This window comes from Juglans regia, chromosome 1 (assembly GCF_001411555.2).
Source record: "Juglans regia cultivar Chandler chromosome 1, Walnut 2.0, whole genome shotgun sequence".
Taxonomy (NCBI): domain Eukaryota; kingdom Viridiplantae; phylum Streptophyta; class Magnoliopsida; order Fagales; family Juglandaceae; genus Juglans; species Juglans regia.
Genome location: NC_049901.1, coordinates 23,717,697 through 23,730,868, shown reverse-complemented (window position 1 = coordinate 23,730,868; position 13,172 = coordinate 23,717,697). Strand labels below are relative to the sequence as shown.

At 31.2% G+C, this 13,172-nt stretch overlaps 1 pseudogene; it reads left to right on the top strand.

The window, feature by feature from the left end:
* The first annotated feature begins 11,459 nt into the window (after positions 1–11,459).
* Positions 11,460–12,689, top strand: LOC108996702 (annotated as a pseudogene).
* The last annotated feature ends 483 nt before the right edge of the window (positions 12,690–13,172 follow it).

Genomic DNA, 13,172 nt, shown 5'->3' with positions numbered 1-13,172 from the left:
GGTTTGGTTTCGTTTTCTGGTGCAAAGGTTGGAGAGTGGGATTTATAGAAGCGCGGTGGAGTGGAAAACGTCGAGGTGGCCCACTTATATTATACATTTTCAAAAGAAAAAGAAAGAAAAAAAGACGAAGATATCTGAAGTAGAGGTTTGAAACTTCTAAGGAAGCGGGTCCCCAAAACACAACAGCCAGGCACCATTTTTCTTTCGGGGCCCGCTATAGGAAATGAAATTCTTTTGTCAGACTCTTTGGAACGGTAGTTCCGTTCTGTGCTTTTAACAACCTCAAATAAATTGGTGTCTGGCTGTTGTATTTTGAGGAAGGCAGAATTACTGAAATATTTTTCTGAGTGAAATCTTTTTGTCTCTACAATTTATCTCTTTCAAATCTGGGTCTTGGAGAACAAACCGGCCTAAGAGTGAATTACTCTTGACAGAAACTCTTTGGAACGGTAGTTTCATTATGTGCGTTTAACGCCCTCAAATAAATTGATGACATATCAGCAATCCACGTAGAAGTTTCGTGGTTTCGTGAGGCGCATCACAGGATAGTAAAATCAAAATAAGATGAGAAACTATCTATTTTCTTTTGAAAACACAAATCCGCATCCAAACGGACACACCTTTACACCCACCCACATCGTCACACGTAGTATGACCTTCATACCGACACAGGAGCTCTAGATCAGCGCACCCCTTCAGACCTCATCTCCAGACTAAGAGATCCCTTCAGACTGTCGGTCGCACGAACACCATCCAGAATCACTACTAGGGGTGTAAATTTAAACTGGGAAACCGGAAAACCGGTCCGGACCGGTTGGTCCGGTTTTGAACCGGTCCGGTCCGGAACCGGTTCCTATTTTATGAAAACCGGCCGGTTCCGGTCCGGTTCCGGTTCCGTAGTTTTTGGAACCGGACCGGACCGAACCGGACCGGTTGAAAAAAAAATATATAAAAATTAATTTATATATTATACAAAATATTTATATATATAATATATAATTATATGTTAAATTTTTATATATAATATATATAATTATATATTATATATGAAAAAATTTTATATTATAATTTATAAATAATAACATAAAATGTTAATCTTAAATATGAACATTTGTAATTTATTTGATCATATGTTATTAATATAATTATATATAAGATAATGTTGTTATAATTTATAAAATAAAAGTTTAATCTTAAAGATAAAAATTTAATTGATCATATGCTTTAAGCATAATATATATATTAAATTTTTAATAATATTTTATAATAAGAATTAACACTTTATTATATGTTTTTTACATTTAAAAAAAACCGGAAAACCGAACCGGACCGGACCGGAAACCGGTAAAACCGGAAGTACCGGTTTAGGAGGATAATCGGGGCGTAATCGGTTTTGAAAAATACAAAACCGGTATATACCGGTTCGGTCCTAGATTTTGTCCAAAACCGGACCGGACCGGACCGGACCGGTTACACCCCTAATCACTACAATGCTGCCCTCTAGCTTGACACGAGTATATATGGATTTCATAATAAATATTGTGTTATACATAAGATTTGTATACAGCCACGAACATTTCTCGAAGTTCCTGACCTGCCCCTACCGAGCCCACCACTTCATATCTCACCCAAAGTCGTTCGTCCACGAGTCACTAGAGTTGTAACAATACTCACACGCATGATCGGGGATCCGAATAAGTTTTGACTCATTCCTTGGTAGTCTTGAAGAACTCCAACACTGGCCATTTGATGTAGAGCAAACAACTCCGCGACATATTGTTATGATTCTAAGGGTTAAAGTTTTAACCTAATTAGTATCCAACAGTTCTAGAATTTTTGGATCAATGGTTGGGTCTTTAACAATTGATATCATAGTAGAGACTACATCACGGATTCAAGTCATAGAGGAGGCGACCTATATGCTGGATTAAAATGTTTTGGTACTATATATGAGTATAGTGTTAAGTCATTGAATATTAATAGATAAGTAAAGTCGTCAAAAGGGAAAGGGCTACCACCAAGTCAGTGTCAATAGAGTAGGCCACCGTGGACGTCAAATTTGGAAGTGTGATGAAATGTTATGATCGTAAGGATTAAATGTTTAACCAAATTAATATCCAGTAATCCTAAGGCTTTGGATCAATGGTTGGGACTTTAACATGGATCTTGAGAATTTATCCCTCTATTCTGGCATTGTTTCTATCCAATTGAAAAACGCACACGCACTAATAATTAGACCAAACAGTTTGAAGGAGGCATCAAAAAGAAAATAACATATGCTAACTTTCTAGGAAGATAAGAAATTCCAAGAAAAACTAGAGTTTTGTATCCGATTTCGGATATCATTCCGCAAAGAAAATGAAATTGAGATTGAGCTAGCAAAATTCAGAAATATAGAAATGGTATGAGATTGATAGGAACGTGGGAGAGAAAGAGGAGAGAGAGGGGGAGGGAGGTAGGGTTTTGGTCGAGGGGGTTTACTGGGAGACAGAGAGAGAGAGAGAGAGGGTTGGTCCTCGCTCGATACAAAAAAATAATTTTTGTCCCTATGCAGTGCAGTCATACGGTTGCTAATATGTGATATTTACGTGCCACACCTCCATTAGAGGGTGTTATTTTGGGGAGATCGGTTCAACCAGCTATAAGTTATTCTCTTCTTTTATTTTATTACTCCTTTCAGACAGTACACTGTAGAAAAATATTTTAACCACTTAAAATAAATTTATAAATCTACTGTGAATAGAAAAAATATTTTAATCACAATTCAGAAATAAAAATAAAAATAACTATAAAAATTTCGGTAGTGACCTATTAAAATTAATTTCTTGACTTTCAAACGACGTCTTTTTTTTTTTTTTTTCACTTGAAGGGTTGATGCTTAAAGTAAAAGCCAAAACTAAGTTTGAATAATATTAGAATATTGTGGCATATTGATTCTTTTTTCGTAAGATGCGTTTTTTAGTTTGTGTAAAGATTTATTTCCTTATGAAGTTATAGGTAAATAAATTATAAATTGTAGATTTATTAATACGGTTATAAAAATCTAGAACATAAATATTTTTATATTAACTGATGTGGCCGATTGATGTAATATAGTGTGACAATAAAGGAACTTGAAAATACATTTTTTTTTTCTTTTTATAAAACGTTTTTTGGTATTTTCAGAAACCTAAGCAAATGTGAAGTTGAAATTTTTTTTGAGAAGAAATAATATTTTTTGTGTTTAAAAAATGTTTAAATTGAAATCAATAATATTTTAAAAAAATAAAAAATAAAAAGTGAAATAAAAAAATGTTAAGTTGTGTTTTAGAATTTGTTTCTATATTTGAAGAGTTTTGCTATATATCAATAACAGTTCACATCACACACTCCACACATAATATAGAAATTTATTTTTTATTTTTATAGGATGTAAGGGTTTTTTTATAAGATGTGGAAGTATTTTTCATAGAATATACAATGTGGAGTTGTGAATAATAATTGATAAAAAAATTTCTCATTTTTGAAATGAAAGTTGTAGACATAAAAATGTAGGCCAATGCTAAGGAGCCCGGTTTGGGTTCCCTTTTTATTTTGCCCGATTGGGTATTTTATTTATTTTTAGTTTTTTTTTTTATTTTGTGATTAAGAAAATATTATTTAATATTATTGTAAATTGTTTTTTTTTTTTTTTTTACATGTATATTCATTAATAAATACTTTACTCAAAAAAATATTTAATAAAAATATGTTTATAAATTAACTTGATTTGATGTAATATATTAGATTATAATATTAATTTTATTATAAAATTAAATTTAAAATATTATATAAAATTACGTTAATTTGATAAAATTTTAGATTTATTTATTTATTTATTTAGGATGAACTCTCGACCGTATTCGTTATTCACCACTAATTGGGAGCGGAGAAAAGACAAAACAATGATGGAGGTTGAAACAAAGGTCTTAAACACGGCAGACAAGGTGCGCAGCTACTTGTTGAAAAGTATGCCCTCTCTCTCTATTGGCGGATAAAAGAAGAATAATATTACATATAATTATAAAATATGTAAATATTATATAATTATTTTACAAAAAATAAAATTTATTATTAAAAATTTAATTTTTTTTTATGTAAATCTTATATTTATTTATTTTTTTAAAATAATTACACGACGTTTACATATTCATAACTGCAAGTATCATTTCTAAAAAAAATAACGAATTCTACTAGCAAAGGAGAATCATTCGTGTTATGGGTAAAGTTACTCTGCCGTCTAGGCGTTTTTTTTTTAATATATTTAAATATTTTTAAAAAATAAAAAAATATATTAATATATTTAAAATTATTTATTTAATCATTAAATAAAAAAAAAAATTTGACCAGTAATTAACTAAGCGGTCAAATGTAGAGGGCATAGAAGCTTTTACCTTCGTATTATATTTGCATTGCCTCCCATTATTCCCAAGGAGGTTGCTCCTTTTTTGACTCGATGATTCCTACTTTCTTTTTTTGACTAAATTCGATTCGATAAATATTGCTGTGAACTCTGAACTCTGGAGGCTTCCCACATAAATGTTGCAGCTATTATAGTAATTGTCTTGTCGAGTCGGGCCCGCTCTACTTGTCCATAGTTGCTTTTTGCAAATTTTTTTTTAAAAATTTTTTTATTTACATTTATTTAATATTTTTAAAAAATAAAAAAATACATAAATATATTTAAAATTACTTACTAAATCATTAACTAAAAAATAATAACTTTTTTTTCCGAGCCATCAAGTAGAGTAGTAACAATTGGTGGACAAACTAACTTTTTTCTTGTCTTATACGTGTGTCTAAGGCGCAATTTGGATATTTAGAGGAGATAATTTTAGAAAAAAATTAAAAATAAAATAAAATATTATTAAAATATTATTATTTATTATTATTATTATTTTAAAATTTAAAAAAATTAAATTATTTATTATATTTTATATAAAAATTTAAAAAAGTTATAATGATTAAATGAGATGAGATAAAATAAAACATTTTTATCATCTATGCGTAGCTTTGCTCTAGATGCTATACCACATGGTTAATATATTTTTTATTTTATTAATAAGTTAAGTGGTATCACATTAATAGGACAAAATGAATGATATAACTAAGGCGACGAAATAGCAATATTAAATAAAAATTATGAGAGAGCCATTTTATCCAATTTTGCTCCAATTTTTTTATATGATATTATTATTATTATTATTATTTTATGTCAAATGATTAGTAAGGCGATACAACAAATATAATAAACATGATTAGTAAATCTTTTGATGTCTGCAAAGTAATAAATAATATAAGAAATATTAAAATCATGTAAATGGGCGCTGACTTCAAATTTAAGTAACTGCTTTCTCGTTTTATGTAATTTTCTCATCCTAATTCTTTGGTTAGAGAGGCCAACCATATTTTAGATATGCTAAGAGAGGAAGAGTAGAGAGTTGTCTACAGAATCAAACCAGGATGTCCATCAGTAGATATTTACTCTCCTCCTCCTTTCAGCTGGTATAAAATCAATTGGGATTGGGTTATTGATAAGCTTAAAGGATTGATAGGCATTGGCATATGTGTTAGGGACTGTGAGGGACATATTGTTGCTATCTTGAGGATTAATAAACAAATGAATCCTGATCCATTACTAGTTGAGTCTTATGGTGCATTGTAGGCTTTTAAGTTTGGCATTGACTTAGGTCTTGGACAAGTCATCATCGAAGGAGATTTATTGTAGGTTATTAATGATCTCAAGGCCACTGCAGAGGCTTGGTCCAGTGCAAGCATGTTTGTGAGTGAGGCTAGAGTGTTATCTAGTTGTTTTGCTAAGTGTGAAATTTCTTGTGCCAGGAGAAATGGTAATAACATAGCACACTTGTTAGCAAAAAATGATCTTTCCATTTCAGATTTTATTGTAACTATGGAGGAGGCTCCTCTATGTATTTCTTCTCTGATTTAATGAAATGTGAGAGATGATTTCCTTTAAAAAAAAAAAAAAGTAACTGCTTTCTCCTTTACAGCCTTTGTTGCTCCTGGTTTTATTCGTTTCTCGGTATATTTATTTATTTTTTATATAGGTCTTGTATTTATTCATTTTTTTAAAGTGACTATACGGCGCTTTCACACTCACTACTGCAACTATCATTTCTCTTATATGATACATCTTATCATGCACGAAATGTTTCATTCATGTTATTATTAAAAATAGTGTTTATGTAAATAATTTTGATGACACGATATTTTGATTTTGAATGAAAATACCATATTGTCCATATATATATATATATAGATGTATCATGCACGAAATGTTTCATTCATGTCATTATTAAAAATAGTGTTTATGTAAATAATTTTGATGACAGGATATTCTGATTTTGAATGAAAATACCATATTGTCCATATATATATATATACACTTATCGACTACCTAATAATTTCTCAAGAAATCGATATACAATCATATGGTTCTTATTAATTAAGGAGCCATCGGTAATTGCAAACTAATTAATTATTGATGAAATTGTACTTTGTTTTTCCTTTCTCTTGATCTTTTGTTTTGTATTTTTCTGATTGATGATTTACTTTTCCAGTCGCACTCAAATTGCTTTTTGAGAGGGAGATGATTTTGGCATAAGGATCTTATAGTATTGGTATTGATTTCATTAAAATTTTAGTTAAATATAAAATATAATAAATTTTATTAAAAAAAAGTTGTATTAGATTAGTCAAAAAGATAAGTGTGAAACTTTGAGCTACAATAAATATATATATATATATTTTCAAATTTGACGGGTTGCTGTTCACTAATCAAATCTATTTTTTATTTAATTTTAATTTCTAATAATATTTTTTATTCACGTTTAATCTCCAACAGTCTTGTAATAATAATGTAAGAATCAAATTAAATTATTAACTAGCATATGATTAGTGTAATTATAAAATATGAAGAAAAAAAATATTATTATTAAAAAATATTATTATATTATTATTTTAATGAATTCAATAGCTAATTTAATGTAAAATTATGAATAAGAAAGTTTTAGATATAAAAAAAATATGTACTTTTCATAAAAATTTAAAGATAAATTTAATGAATCTAATGCTAATGCTCTTGGCCACGAAAGTTAAAGCTTTTGGACAAGTGTTGGGAGAGAGAATATCTAGGGGATACAAGAGTTTAACAGTAAATTTTTAATAAAAATGATAAATACACAATATTTTATATAATAATATTTTGAAATGAGAGGTATTTTTATAAAATATTTTATTAAATTATTATTATTTTATAATATATATTGTGAAAAATGTTATGAAAAGTATTATATAAAATATGGAAAAATTTTTGCATCTGCCTACACCGGCACACACTCAATGCATTGAGTGTAAAAAAAAAAAATATGTGAAGTGTGTGCCGGGTGTAGGCAGATGCATAGCAAACCCCATAAAATATTACGTATTTATCACTACATTAGATTATGATTAAGGTAAGGGAGAAAAAAGTCAGACCACAAGGGTACGACTGCACACTCGCACTCCCAAAAATTCACTGCCTTTGTCAGCTGGCTGTCTTTAAACATGTTCCTCTTTCATGGTCATCTCACACTATATAATTAATGATAATGCAGATCGGGCGTAGGCATGATCCTTCGAGATGAGAGGGGGAAGGTGCTCTTAACAGCTAGCAACTCAGAACATGATGTAAGTGATCCAATCGAGATAGAGTTCTTGGCAGTTCTGAGAGGCCTCTAAATTTGTTTTCCTTTAGAAATCAGTGAGTTAGAAGTGGAGAGTGATTCATTGTTGGTGGTCCAAGAACTTAACAAAGAACAAGAGTCAATGTCTATTTGGGGAAACTTGGTTTCTGAAATCAAGCGGATGTTACACAGATTTCCTAAAGTTATAGTTCAACATAAAGGCCGTATGGCCAATGCAGTTGCCCATTGTTTGGCATGACAGTCATGGTGTATTGATGAGCTAGTGATTTGGTGGGATTCTTTTCCTGAAGATGTCTTACAAATCATATGGCATGATGCCTTGATGTAATCTCTTTTTGGATGATGAATAAAATAGCATGCATTGTTTTATCAAAAAAAAAAAAAAAAGATGAATAAAACTATTGCCTCTCGACCATTTTATTTGATTGTTGGTTAATTTTTTTTATTTAATAATTAAAAAAATAATTTTAAGTGTATTAATATATATTTTTTTATTTTTTTAATAATATTTAAATATATTTAAAAAAATCTATTGAACTGTACATCCAATAATAAAAATAGAACGACAGAATAATCCCACTCTTTCAAGGATTATATTTCTCATTTAATTCAAAACCATGTGGCATCGACTTACCACCCGCTGAGAAAATAGATTGACAAGACATTCATTTATATATGCTGTATTTTATGGCTAGACTAATATCATTAATTATAGGCGACCACGTAAATGCACGAGAATCCCCCAAAACAGAAACAAAAACAATAAAACCAACGTACACGAGTTTCAATCCTTGTCAGTCACTATATATAGGTCATGTACTTTCAAATGCGCCGTATAAACATGTCAGCCAAAAAATCTGGAAACGAAGAAATCCATTAAAGTACTGTCCCATCATCATGGCATGTAAGCTGCAGGAGAAAAAACTATAAACTGAGCACCTACCATTCCAAAAATAGTATTACCATGTTCACCGAAAATGGGTCTTAAATGAGGATTCGAATAAGGTCTTGTTTGGATTTGTAAGTTATCTCAGCTCATCTCAACTCATCTCAATTCATCTCATTATTATTTATTATTATTCAGCAACTTTAACTCATAAATCTCACTATTATTCACAACTCATCTCATTACTATTCACAATCCATCTCAACTCATCTCAAATCATCTCAAGTCTATTATTCACAAGTCTATTTTATTTTTTTTATATATATTTTTAATCATTATAAATATTTAAAAAAATAAAAAATTCATAATATTAGTAAAAAATATTTTTTTAATCCTTAAATAAAAAAAAAAATCATTCAGGACACAAATTCAAAATCTATTTTCAAGACACAAAATATTTCTCTTCTAAAAATAAACAACCAATCAAATCTACCAATTTCTTTCATGCATGATGTAGAGCTAATTTATTTATTTATTTAATTTGGTCCTAAATCCCAAAAGATTAACATAGAATTAATCCAAGCTAGTCGTGTGAAAATCCTACGTATGGTTTTTATTAATCCATTGATACTTATAACTATATTAACACCATCAATATCATATATCATATATTATATATGAATAGTTTTCAAAAAAGAAAATATATATTATATATCAATATCATATAGTTATAAGTATCCGACATGGGTAATTCACGAGTACGTAGTTTTCACATATGATCAATCTTCCTAGAGATCAAATGCCTTTTAACTTCCCACTTTGACTGGATGGTCATGCCTTGCCAGTCGACAAATTACCTGTACACAATCCACTATATATATATATAGATATATGTATATATAATATTTGTTTTTCCATGATTTTGTATTATTTGTTTTCATGGAATATCTTAGCTAGCTAAAAAATCATACCAAAGTTGAATCAGGGCACGCGCGGGAGGCATGCATTATAAATTCTTGTTTGTATTCGTAATCTATTTCAATTCATTCAATTTCATCATTATAATTTTATTAAATTCTCATATAAAATATAATAAACAATTCAATTTTTTTAAATTCTAAAATAATTTTTTTAAATTTTTATAATAAATATAATAAATAATTTAACTTTTATTTTATTATTCACAAACCATCTCAACTCATTTCAAAGAGCTCGATCTTTTATTTACCAATATTATATTGATGGGGTTGGGGGTAGAGTTAGCTAACTAGGCTTCCACAAGTCCAAATAGGAGAGCTAACAGTGCATGTCGTACGTGTTTTGGATTGCAGGAACCAGCGATAATACATTTCATTTTGTAACTAGTTCTATATTATATGCACAATGGAATATCATGTTTTCTTCCTCATACTTTGTTAATTTCTTCCCATGCATTTTTGAAAAATTTGTAACTAATACTTATAACTATATTTTATTAGTATAATTAACTAAAAGAAATAGATTTTATTATTTATATCAAAAAAGAAAAAAAAGTAAGGCTTCGTACTCAAAATAAATTTAGTTATATACAATGAATTGAACGACAGTCGATTATAAAAATGAAAAAAATAAAAAGGCAAACAAATTATGGGATGATCATTTCAAATAAAAGCTTGGAGGTAGCTTTTCTCCCGACCATATTATATGTGTCATCATCATGCACCTTTGCTTATCAATGCCCTCTACCTAGTCCCCGCCAACTTTAACTTTTCACCGCCTCGCACAGCTGATGATCAGTAGTATTATATTCCGGGTGCGGCTACTCTGCCGCCCCAATTTGACCGGCTGGGCGTAAAAACTTTTTTTTTTTTTTTTTTTCTTCTTACATTTTTTTAACATATTTAAATATATTTAAAAAATAAAAAAATATACTAATACATTCAAAATCACTTCCTTAATCACTAAGTTAAAAAAGAAAGAAAAAAAGAAAATTGACCAGCGGTCAAATAGATGTGTCAAATAAAGTGGACATAATAGTATTTTCCTTATATTCCACCTAAAAAGTAGATAATCAAAATGTGACTGCAGACATTTTTTAGAGAGAGAGAGAGAAAGGGAGAGATCCAATCTTGCCTATATCATCCACTTGAGTTGTTAGCTAGGGTTGAGAGCAAAGTTTTAAATTTCGTACCGTACCGGCCGGTACGGTCGAAATTTTTCGTTTCGGCCGTCCGGCCGGTACAGGTATTATATATGTTCCATACCGGTTAAAATACAGGCCGTACCGGCCGGTACAGGCCATTTCGGACTGAATTTCGGCCTGTACCGACCTATATTTTGGCCGATACTAGCAGGTACCGGCCGATATTTCGGCCTGCATGTTTTTTTTTTTTTTCGTTTTTTCAAACTACAAATTTATTTTTTAACCCCTAATTTAGACTAGACTATTTATAATTTTTATATATATGTATTTATATATAATTTATTTATATATAGACTATTATTTTGAAATATAATTTTTATATATATTTATATATATAATTTATTTATATATCGACTATCCCAAAATTTTATCCCGAAACGCTATTCTGAAACGGTACCGGTACCGAAATATTTCGTTCCAGTGCCTTGACCGGTACGACGTCCGGTACGGTATTCAAAACATTGGTTGAGAGTAGTACTTGAGGCCAAAAGAAAGCAACTCCTTCTCTGGGGCTTCTCTTGATTCAGTTACTAATCAATATTCAGTTTGGGACCGGAGCTTTACTTTTTCTGGGCTTTACCCAAAACAAAACCTTTCTGGGTCATAGATCATTGAAAGATACAGAGAAGGGAAACCTGCGATGCTAGAAAAGATGGCTGAAGAATAACTTCCAAATGGTTTTGTCCAAAACACAATTGCTGAACCCAATCCTCCTGTCGCAAAGAAGAACAGAAGCCTCCCTGGCACCCCAGGCAAGATTCTATACATTCTCAACATGATCCATGTTGCTTTTACATATGCCTCCTGTTGAGTGGGTCCAGCCCACATGTGGTAGCCCAGATCTCACTTAAGCCCATTAGGACTTCTGCTTACAACTATAAAAGGGAAGTTGAAGTGCTTTACAGGTGTGTGAGTGAGAAAGCAACAAAACAAAAAGAAAAAAGTGAGACGGCGTAGCAAGTGAAAAGGCAAAATAAAGGCAAAAGTTTTCTTTTGTCTCTTGGGTGTGGATTTCACACGGATAATTCTCTACGCAATAAAAATTAATAATTTCTTCAAGTGTTTTTTTATTCCTTAGGTACTCAAGAGAGTTGTAGTATTTAAAGTGGAGACATCACAGACATTATCAAACCTGGTTTGGGATGAGATTATTGTTTTCTTAAAGATTGATTATTGTTGTATTTCCCAACTTGTTGAGAACTCAAGTTTTGGATATAAACTTAAATATTGTAAACTCTATATTATTATAGTGGATTTGATTCGAGTTGTCCCGTGATTTTTTCTACATAAAAAATCTGTTATGTTTTGCTTTAATCGTTTGCTTGTTTAATCATTCTAGCTCGATAATAGATTTATTTTTGCTAAATGGTTATATTACCCAACACCTCCCACTCTGTCTCTGTCTCTGTCCCTGATTTGTTATATATAATCAAGGTTTATACTCATAGTAATTCATGTTTATCAAATGGCGATTCCCATTGAATGCTTTTCAACAGATCCTGAAGCTGAAGTCATCGCTTTATCGCCGAAGACCCTTATGGCCACCAATAGATTCTTGTGCGAAATTTGCGGGAAGGGTTTTCAAAGGGATCAAAATTTGCAACTCCACCGACGGGGACATAACCTTCCATGGAAGTTGAAGCAAAGGTCCGTCAAAGAACCAAGGAAGCGAGTTTATGTGAGCCCTGAAAAGACCTGCGTCCACCACCACCCTTCTAGGGCTCTTGGAGACCTAACCGGTATAAAGAAGCACTTTTGTCGAAAACACGGCGAGAAGAAGTGGAAATGTGAGAAGTGCTCAAAGCGGTACGCTGTGTAGTCAGATTGGAAAGCACACTCCAAGGCTTGTGGCACTAGAGAATATAAATGCGACTGCGGGACTATATTTTCACGGTAATTTTTTGCTAAGATCGTTCATTATCGTTAATATTATCGGTTGACTTAGAGCATCCCCATCCGGTTCGGCATCTCTTTCCCATCCCTATAATTTAGAGATTATTTTAGGGTTTTGAAGAAAAACTCTCTCCATCCCAATCCCCATTTTGGGGTTTGTTTATACATACAGTCGTTCTCCATATATGGGGAACTACTGTACATCCGCATCTCCACTTGGTTGTTCTTCGTCCTTTGAAAACCCTCTTCATCGGTGTGCCCGTCCCTCGCAACACCAACGAATGTAGTAGACACCTCCATCGGCATTCCTGTAAGTTTTTTACTTCGATTTCAAGAAATCAAAACCGTTTTTCATTTTCCTTCATTTTCTTGGAATATCTCTCTCCTTCTATGTTTCTCTCTTCCCATTTTTCTTCCTCCCGACGCCATGATCAAGGTAAGCATACCGATGGAGAGCAACTCTGTCTCTGGCTCGGCGATGTTTTCG